This window comes from Myotis brandtii, unplaced genomic scaffold (genome assembly GCF_000412655.1).
Source record: "Myotis brandtii unplaced genomic scaffold, ASM41265v1 scaffold115, whole genome shotgun sequence".
Classification (NCBI taxonomy): domain Eukaryota; kingdom Metazoa; phylum Chordata; class Mammalia; order Chiroptera; family Vespertilionidae; genus Myotis; species Myotis brandtii.
In genome coordinates, this window is record NW_005353967.1 from 11,235,830 (window position 1) to 11,244,234 (window position 8,405).

The 8,405-nt window shown below is 39.4% G+C and overlaps 1 protein-coding gene and 1 long non-coding RNA gene across 3 annotated transcripts in view; both read left to right on the forward strand.

Annotated features, from left to right (window-relative positions):
• The window catches only part of NLN (neurolysin (metallopeptidase M3 family)), a 77,147-nt gene that overhangs the window by 12,844 nt on the left and 55,898 nt on the right, over positions 1 to 8,405 (forward strand). The window lies entirely within an intron of this gene.
• On the forward strand, positions 1,933 to 3,339 carry LOC106728107. The gene is made up of 2 exons (XR_001364357.1): positions 1,933 to 1,978; positions 3,277 to 3,339. It is a non-coding gene; the product is annotated as an uncharacterized LOC106728107 (long non-coding RNA).

The following is an 8,405-nucleotide window of genomic DNA, read 5'->3' on the forward strand; positions in this document are numbered from 1 at the left end:
TCCTCCTCCTCCTCCTCCTCCTCCTCTTCCTCCTCCTCTTCTTTTTCTTGTTCTTCCTCTTGTTCTTCTTCCTCTTGTTCTTCTCCTTTTTTAAAGCAGACTGGTAATTCGCCACGCCTAGAATGAGGAATTAGGCATTATCATTCACTCAGCAAAATAACCATGTGTAGGTGACCCCCCCCCCAAAAAAAAGCCTAAATATTGAATAATGTACTGAAGAGAGATCTCTCTCATGAGTAATATACTGAGGATTTTGTTTCTGAAAAGTATACCCCAAACACCAGTTAAATGTGCTAGAAGCAATTTATTCTGCCTCTTAGAGAAAAGTAAGTGGAATGTCTTTTTTGAGTTGTGGTTTTCCATGTATGTGGGTAGCCCCTTTACTAATGAATTATTAAGGAAGTCTTGATTTCATTTGTGACATAGCACTTTATTTTTGATGCTCTATGGTTTAAGGTGGGTTTACTTAAGCCAGCTAAAGGATTTAAGAAGAAAAATCTTTTCATGTTTATTTATAATGAATTTCTTTCAAACCTGTAGTAATTAAACCACTTGTCCTATATACAAAATTAGATGAAAATCAATTGGACTATTATCTTTTGTTTCTTATTTTTCAGAACCTAAGTTTTTAAATTTTTATTTAAATTCTTTAGAATTTTATAATATGAACTTTTCCTAAAAGTTCTATTTGCCAAATAGAAATACTATAAATATTTCTAATGTCATCCAGTTCTTCATATGACCTTTAACAGTTTCTGTCTATCATTTCTTATTCTGACTCCTATTTCTTGGAAAAGGTGACTTTGAAGAGTCCCTTTTCATTGATTTACAATGAAGTTTGGAAACAACTTATTTCTATTACATTCCAAAATCTAACATAAAATTGCTTTTTTCTCTTTTTTAATTTATTTTTACTTATTTTTAATTAAATTTTATTGGTGTGACATTGGTCAACATGAACATACAGGTTTTCTTTTTTTTTTTTAATGGATCACTAACATTTTAACAAAGAGTTGAAAGTAAATCATCATTCAACCCAAGGGAGACTTTATATAATATAATTGGTTCTAGTACTTTTAAAAAAAATTTAAATTTTTTATTGTTTAAAGTATTATATATGTCTCCTTTTCCCCCCCATTGACCTCTCCCTGGCCATTCTCACCCCCCAGCACATACCCTCACCCCTCTACTGTCTGTGTCCATTGGTTATGCTTATATGCATGCATACAAGTCCTTTGGTTGATCTCTTATCCTCCCCCCCAACCTGGTTCTACTACTTTTTAAAAATATAATTTTATTGATTTAAGAGAGGGAGAGAGAGATCGAAACATCAATGATGAGAGAGAATCACTGATCAGCTGCCTCCTGCATGCCCCTCACTGGGAACTGAGCCCACAACTGGGTCAATGCTTAACCAGTGCGCCACACCGGCAGGGCTGGTTCTACTATTGAACCTTACTGATAGAGGAAGTTGTACACAACTGAGGTTGTATGTGGCACTGTTTCCAAAATAAATAGTATATTTTTACTATGTAAGACTAAGTCCATTATAGTTGTAATGGTCATTTTAGTCATCAAATTTAAATACTACTTTGTGAGGACAAAAAAGGGACTGTAGAATGAAAGAAAATGGATAATGCTTTGGCTTTATCAGAACCTGGAGGCTCCTCAGAATAAAAGCCACTGGAATGTCTCTGTGTTTATGGTAGTTCTGCTCTGTACTCCAAATATTTGTAGCTGAGTTCATGGTGTACATTTTTGTGAGGGGCTGTTTATAGGAAGTGTACTATGTTACCTCGACAAGAGCACTTTGAAAGTTCATTGTTTTTATAAAGTTTTTTTGTATTTTTCTAGAGCTGCCCAATCTAAAAAATTACTTTCCTATACCAGCAGGTGGAAGCAAGAGCAGTCGAATTGTAGTACTGCCTTCTCCAAGTGTACTGGCATGTTCTGTGGATCATTTACCCATGACTCAAAAGTATTTTTACAACATATCACTCACTTAACTCCTTTTCTTCAACAACTTTAATATCTTAGCACTTTCTCTTGATTACTTTATCCCCTTATTTACTTGGTGTCTAGGACAGGGTAATTTGGATTTTTATATTCTTTGATTCAGCAGTTACAACATACATGCTATGCACCAACACACTCTTCCACATTTGCCAAGAAATACAAAGGTGACTAAGACATGGACTGTGTTCTCAAAGAGCTTACAGTCCATTAGAATTAGGAGGAGAATATCTTCTTCACTTTTTCCCTGACTTGGGGGAGCAGATCACTGAGCCTTCCTAGTCCAGCTCCAACCAATCCATGGCTGGCTTTCAGTGTTCACCCAGATTTTAATTCATTCAACAAATATTTACTGAGTGCCAGGCACAATATATGAGCTTAATTGAAAAATTTATGCTGTTTTCCTTACAGATTAAAAAAAAAAAAAAAGACCTAATAGTCTTCAGGAGAAGTATCATTTATTTTTTTATTGAATTTATTGGGGTGATACTGGTTAACAAAATTATACAGGTTTCAGGTGCACAATGCCACAACACATCATCTGTATATTGTATTGTGTGTTTACCACCCCAAGTCAATTCTCCTTCCATCTCCATTGACCCTATCTATACACTCTTCTATTTCTCCCCACCCTCCAAAGTATCATTTATTTTTAAAAAAATTTTTAGTACAAAGTGTATAGAGCAAGTAAGCAAGTGACATATAGACCCTAAAACATTGAACTGAAGAAATTTAGAAGTAGTTAATATAACATTTCCTGGAATACACTTAGAAGACCTCCCACAAATGCTAATTGAAATAAAAGTACGTACTCTGCCAGGGGTGCGGAACGTCCAGCCCTTGGGCTGTATAAGGCCCGAGAAATCATTTGGTCTGGCCCTGCCAAGGAATTAGGGGTGAGTTAATTAAATGTTTTGTTAAATATAGCAATCTAACTTTTAAGTTGATAATTTTGTATGATCCAAGAATGATGTTATACATATTCAAATGGCCATTAGCAGAAAAAAGGTTCCTCACCCCCTACGTCTAGATCAATTCTGTTAGCTGTTAGTAATAATAATAAATATTTTATACAAAGGATAGAAAAGAGGAAAACCAAGTTCTCAGGTTATGTGTGTGTGTGTGTGTGTATAGACTGGGAAATATAGAAGAACCTCCCCAAACCACAGTTACTTTCTCTGTCCTTTGGATTCCCTATCACTTTATTCATATAGAGTTTGCTCCCTAATAATCGCTATGTCTCTTCTTCTCTCTTATGGACAGCTCCTGAGGGCAATAACCATGTCATATTCATCTCGGTAATCTCAATAAATATTTACTGAAGAATGACTGAATCAACTCATTTGCCTCATGGGAAATCCCTTTATAATGAGCCTTTTTTTAAAAAAAAATAAAGAACTAACATTTGACGCATAGTTTTCTTAGAATGCCTCAGCTGAATCTTATCTATCAGAAATGTAGTTTATGCCCTGGCTCGTGTGACTCGGTTGGTTGAATATGGTACCGTGCACTGAAAGGTCACCAGTTCAATTCCTGATCAGGGCACATCCCCAGGTGTGGGTTCAATCCCTGGTCGGGGTGCATACTGGAGGCAGCTGATTGATATTTCTCACATGGATGTTTCTCTCTCCTGCTCCCTTCCTCTCTCTCTAAAATCATTTTTAAAAGCATATTAAAGAAATTAGGTTATGTGTTTGCCTGAGTACTTTCAGAAAGCCTTTGCAGCTTCCTAGGAGTGCACCTTTTCACATAGTTTCCTGCTTACCGAGAACAGTTAATTAATGGGCTCTGGAAAGGAATGAGACCAGGGTGCAGAGGGTAGCCATCAGGTTGTCCCAGTTTGAGTTGTTTTACTCTTTGGAAATGGGTGACTGAAAGCTGCCCAGGCCTACATGGCCTGTTTTTCAGAAAGAGCTGGATGGACGCTAACATGGGGCACTCCTTCACGGCCCTTGGCAGCAATCCTTTAGGGAGTGGTATAGATAGCAAACCAGACAAGCTGTGTCAACATGTAGTCTCTAACTGCTGTATTTACCTCAGTTTCTCCCCATTACAAGCAGGTGGAAGACCGGGGAGGTGAATTTGTGAGAAATCTGATGTTTTTCTCTTTTAGAATGCAGTTGCAACATGAGTATAGGATAGCAGTTAAGAATATGGGTTCTGTAGTCAGGCCTGAGTTTAAATCCCAATTCCACACCTCCTGTGTGATCTTGAGCAAGCTACTTTACTTCTCTGTGTCCAGTAAAGTTGGGTTCATAATACCTGCCTCTTGTCTTATTAAATAAGAAACAAATTAAATAAGAAAATGTATGTAAACTCTTGGTATAGTGCCTGGCACAGTAACTGGCTCACTAATATGTACAACAAGTTTCTAGCTTAGGATCCTAGATGAAGTGTGGCAAAAACTAAAACTGCGAATTCACAAGAAAGTTCAAGTTTGAACTTGCTGCATTTGAGACGTCCGTGGGCCTAGAGCAGGGGTGGGCAAACTTTTTGACTCGAGGGCCACAATGGGTTCTTAAACTGGACCGGAGGGCCGGAACAAAAGCATGGATGGAGTGTTTGGTGAACTAATATAAATTCAAAGTAAACATCATTACATAAAAGGGTACGGTCTTTTTTTTTTTTAGTTTTATTCATTTCAAATGGGCCGGGATGGACGCTAACATGGGGCACTCCTTCACGGCCCTTGGCAGCAATCCTTTAGGGAGTGGTATAGATAGCAAACCAGACAAGCTGTGTCAACATGTAGTCTCTAACTGCTGTATTTACCTCAGTTTCTCCCCATTACAAGCAGGTGGAAGACCGGGGAGGTGAATTTGTGAGAAATCTGATGTTTTTCTCTTTTAGAATGCAGTTGCAACATGAGTATAGGATAGCAGTTAAGAATATGGGTTCTGTAGTCAGGCCTGAGTTTAAATCCCAATTCCACACCTCCTGTGTGATCTTGAGCAAGCTACTTTACTTCTCTGTGTCCAGTAAAGTTGGGTTCATAATACCTGCCTCTTGTCTTATTAAATAAGAAACAAATTAAATAAGAAAATGTATGTAAACTCTTGGTATAGTGCCTGGCACAGTAACTGGCTCACTAATATATACAACAAGTTTCTAGCTTAGGATCCTAGATGAAGAGTGGCAAAAACTAAAACTGCGAATTCACGAGAAAGTTCAAGTTTGAACTTGCTGCATTTGAGATGTCCGTGGGCCTGGAGCTTCAACTAGAGATCTAGCTGGAATCAGAGAAACCCGACTTTTTTGAGTGGGTACAGGAAGAGAAGCTAGCAAAAGAGGCTGAGAAGAGATAGTCAGGAGAGGACTAGAACACCAAAAGTAACAATTTTGACTGTGTTTACTGGTAAAAGTTGATTTATTCTAAGGCATTTATCTCTAAAACATTCTGTTCATAAAACAGTTTGATCCTAAGCCAAATTGAAAGATCGTTAAATGAAAAAGCTGAGGGCAAAAGGGTGGCATTGAAAAAGCCAGAGAAGTAGGGGCAGGTCCAGCAGGGCCTTGAATGTAGCTTTGATCCTGAAGTCAGTGGAGTCAGAACTTGATCCTGAACCATGGCACTGAAGGGGACTGCCATGATCAGATTTACATTTTAGGTAGATTACTCTGTAGGCAATCTGGAGAACAGATTGTAAGACATCCAGAAAGTCTCCTGGGTTTTTGACTTGGGCGACTGAATGCATACCGGTGATCTTCACCGAGATATAATACAGGAAGGAGACAGGCTTGGTTCTGAGGGATAAGGAAGATGGTCAGTTTCATTTTAGACATATTGGATTTGAGGTGGCCATTGACATCCAAGTCAGCTACCCAATAGTTTTTAGATATATGGGTCTAAAACTCAGGAGAGTTGGGCTAGAGGCACAGATTTGGAGGTCTTTAGCTATGGCTAGCATATGCAGCCACACAGGTGGACCAGAACGCCCCTGGAAGAGTGTACAAAATAAAGAGAAGAAAAGAGAGCACAGAACTGAATCCCAAGAAACACCAGGGAATCCTAAGGAAGGGAATAAAGAGGTTAGATGATGGAAATTGTGAAGATACAGCCAAAGACATAGAATGAGAAGCATAATCATTATCACAGATGTTAAAGGAGGAAAAAGTTCCCAAAAAAGGGGGAGTTAAAAAAAAAAATCCCAGCCAGTGTTGCTCAGTGGTTGAGCAACCTATGTATGCGGAGTCACAGTTTGATTCCAGGTCTGGGCATATGCCCACGTTGTGAGCTTGATCCCCAGTGGGGGGCCTGCAGGAGGTAGTCAATCAATGATTCTCTCTCATCGTTGATGTTTCTATCTCTCCCTCTCCCTTCCTCTCTGAAATCAATAAAAAAAATAGACTTTTTTTTTTTTTAAAGAAGGAACAAAACACTGTCGAATATCACAAAAAGTTAATTTAGGTAAGTACTAAAGGATTAGAATGAAGGGAAGGGGAGAAACAGAGGTCATTTCTAGTGAGGGACCCAGGATCAAGGAAGTTTTTGTTTTATTTTATTTAGATGAAGACACTTAAGCACTCAAGCATGTATACGTTTGTAAAGAGGCACTGTAAATGAGACCTTTAAGACTCTACTAAGAAAGATACTATTTCATGGAGTGATGTCTTGGAAGAGATCACATAAGACTCTCTCACAGATGGAGAAATTGGCTTTAGATAAGACAAATACGTCCATTGGGAGTAAAAAAGAAAGAATGTTATAGATGTAGCTATGTTTGTAGGTGGGAATTTCTGTCTAATAGCCAGCAGGGTTAGCTAGTGACAGTGAGAAGAGAAATTTTGGGAAACTGATCACAGTTTGAGATAATTGGTGTGGGATTGGGGGGGCACGGGGTGACCTGGATGGATTTTCCTGAAGTCTTGAGAGTCCAGCTCAAATTAGAGACTATGATAAAATAGCATTTAAACCCCATAGCCCTGGTTGGTGATCTGGATGTACGAATAGAGAAGGTGGCTGTTTAAAATAGTCCTGGGCAGAGGTTTTTATGGTGGATCTAGCAGAAAGACTAGAAGCCGGGCAGTTGGGTTTTTAGTGAAGGATGATTGAATTGATAGATGTGGCTCACTTCCAACGTTTGTGTAGCCTGGACAACAGTATAATTGGGAGATTGCCCTGGCCCCCTTCTGTACCATGAGGGGCCGCACATGTGCCTGGATTCCCCCACCTGTAAGTCCAAGCTCCAACCATACTCTCCCCTGCTAATGACTCTCCCTCAACCCCAGCAGCATGTACACCAAGGGTGCACTTCACCCTCAGGGGGACTGGCCCAGGGAAGAGGCCCACACAGGATCTGGGGGCCATTTGAATAAGGAATTCTGGAGTCCAGAGTTGTGTGGTGGGGGTGGGGGGTGGTGGTGGATGTAGGCTCTGCATGGGCACCTCCTCTTAGCTCTCTTGAGAAGAGTGTAGAGGCAGGAGGGCAGAAGTAGGAGTCATCACCCAGGTCTAAGCAGAGCTACAGAAGAAGCCTGTTAGAGTGAGAAAATAGAGGAATCAGGGAACTGGAGGTCTAAAGGAACAAGAGAAATAAGAATCACAGGTGTAGAGAAGTGGGAGCTGAGAAGACAGATCATGGTCAGACATTGGAATATTATCAGAATGTATTGTCTCTGAGGAGCATCTCCAAGAGGTGATAAGAAGAATAAACGTGAAGGTTCTTGGAGTGAAGTAGGTCAAAAAACTGAAGTTAAGGGAGTGATGTAGCTCATCCATCTACCCTTATAAAGTCTCACCAGCATAATTTTGGAGCTTAAGATGGAAAGAACTTTAAGACAAAGTGGAAAAGGCAGTGCTCTGGGAAGAGGTTGAGGACGCAAGGAAGTTCAGTTATCAGGAGAGAGACCTGGAGTATGGGAGAGGTTCACCAGTGGGAGATGACTTAACATTTGGGACAGTGGCAGGAATGTGAAACCTGCAAGGATATTCACAACAGAGAGAAAACTAGGTTCGCAAATGTTTGATATGTTGAGGGTCTAAGACCAGGAATCTTCAGGTAAAATTTTGTAACTTGGTTAGCATAGCTAATAAGATTAACTCTCCATTGTAAAAATAAGGATTTGTGAAATTTAAACAATCTTGTAGAAAAGCCACTTTTATATTTTAATCATGTTGTTAGTACCTTTAGCCCTGTTCCTTGTAGAAAGAACTAGAAGTCTGTGGCTCTTGAAAGGCGTGCCTAGTCATACTAGGTGTACTGGTTAATAATAGCGGATTTTGTCATCAAAGAAAACAATAATTTCCAGAGAAACACCAAAAGTGCTTTATTCAAAGTAATGTCCATCGCTAGCTACACATTTCCCCATCTTTCAGGTAATTTGTGGATACCGTCCCAATAGAACTTTTCTTGTTTTGAGACAAACCATTCAGAGACCCAATTTTCCACTTC